This window comes from Capsicum annuum, chromosome 5 (genome assembly GCF_002878395.1).
Source record: "Capsicum annuum cultivar UCD-10X-F1 chromosome 5, UCD10Xv1.1, whole genome shotgun sequence".
NCBI classification, from domain to species: domain Eukaryota; kingdom Viridiplantae; phylum Streptophyta; class Magnoliopsida; order Solanales; family Solanaceae; genus Capsicum; species Capsicum annuum.
Window position 1 is genome coordinate 1,597,089 of NC_061115.1, and position 1,887 is coordinate 1,598,975.

Genomic DNA, 1,887 nt, shown 5'->3' on the forward strand with positions numbered 1-1,887 from the left:
ATGTATGTCAATGGAAGAATATCGCACCACACCTCCTCATGGTATTCAAATTGGGAGAAGACAACCTTTACCCTCTCAGTAACCTTAAACCCGTCCAAGAAGTATGGAACAAGTAAAGGCTCCCGAAACAACCCCAAGAAGTCAACCATGGATGGAACGATGTAGTTACTATAGTACCTATCATTTAATACAATGAGGCAGCCCGGTATCCCACAAATGGTCACCTTTACAGAGAGTACACTCTTTCTTGGATTAACATTATAAAACTCACGAGTACCCCTCGATTTTGGAGATGCATACCCTCTTCTTCTCGTTGGACAACCTCCACTAGAGCTAGTATAACCATTCACACTATATCAACTTTGATAAGAAATACTACAAGGTGGAGAATATGGATCTTCATACTCCTCACGTGTACTCTCATCATAGCTCTCATAAGCTTTGCGAAAGAAAGGTTTATACCTAACACCAAATCTAGGTTCAGAGTAAGAAGTGTAAGACTCCTCACATGCCCCAACATCATCATAAGATCCATCACGAGGTCCTACATCATCTCCAAAGTTACCATAAGAACTAGGCACTTCATTCACCTCATTATCTCCCTCAAAACAGTAACTTTCAAATCTGCCCAAGTTTTCATCATGGCTATTTTCATAGCCTCCGCAATCTCCCTCAACTTCGTAGCCATAGAACCCCTCACTACAACCATAGTCTCCCATGTTGTAGTCACAATAATCCCTGGATATCGAAGACATATTCCCCTTATATCACCTTTTGAACCTACAAAATGAACACATAAGATTAGTAGTAAAAGCTTCTCACTAACACTCGTATTCACTCACCTTTGTGATTCTCACTTTTGGAGCGGCGAATATTGAAAGTTGCTTAGACTCCGGTAGTCAATAGGATGTCAATTCTACTTGGCAGCCGGAATAGATTCTTGTTTGATCGACTCAAGACACAAAAATAAAATTTACTTACGAACTTGAAAAAAAGAAGTTACTACGAGTTAAAAATGAGAAAAGCACACAAATAACGAAGACACGAAGAAACAGATTCAATAATTAATCTACAACTAAGTAGGTGATTACTAGTTGTTAATTAATTCTAGAATCAAGACATAAAACTAATGAAACAATAAGATGAAACTAAGAATCTAAAATTTTGAGCTCGGAAATATTGCGTGAACAGTAGCAGTGATGATGTGGCAGCCATGTATTAGTTCGATTTTATAAAGTGGTTATTCTCAAATGTTCAAGTCTTGGTCAACGATTAATTTAGATTGGTGGAATTTGTTTTAGGAGGGAAAATAAGTCTTGGAGCCTTTTTCAATTTTCAAGACTTGAATTTTTTTGTACTTCTCCTTAAAACATGGATCCTTAAATCAGGGAAAAGTGTTGAAAAGTTGTTGAGACTTGATTGATAGGTCCTTGTTGGTTGTAGTGTCTTTCAAGACTAACAAATAATACACCCTTTTCCTTCAACTTTTTGGATTTAGCATTCACTTTATCTTCAAAAATATATGAAGGTGGTGATGAACATCAAGAACAACAACAACAACACCATAAACTACAACAATAATCTTCAAGAACCCCAACAATTGTCACACGGCCAACTCCGATCCACAATAATAACATCTTCAATACTTGGCCAAGACAACTACAAATTCAACAAAATGGTTCTCTAGCCACCAAGTAACAACAATATCACGTGGTCAAGTTTAGAACATCAAGGAGAAACCACACGGCCAAAACAGTCCACCACAGCAATGGTCAACAACAATGGGCCAAGCTTATGTTCACAACAACAACTTTCAATAAGTTCAAGCTCAAGTTTAGATCTAGACTCAAAGTGTTAGTGGACAAGAAAACTAACACTAGAAACAAC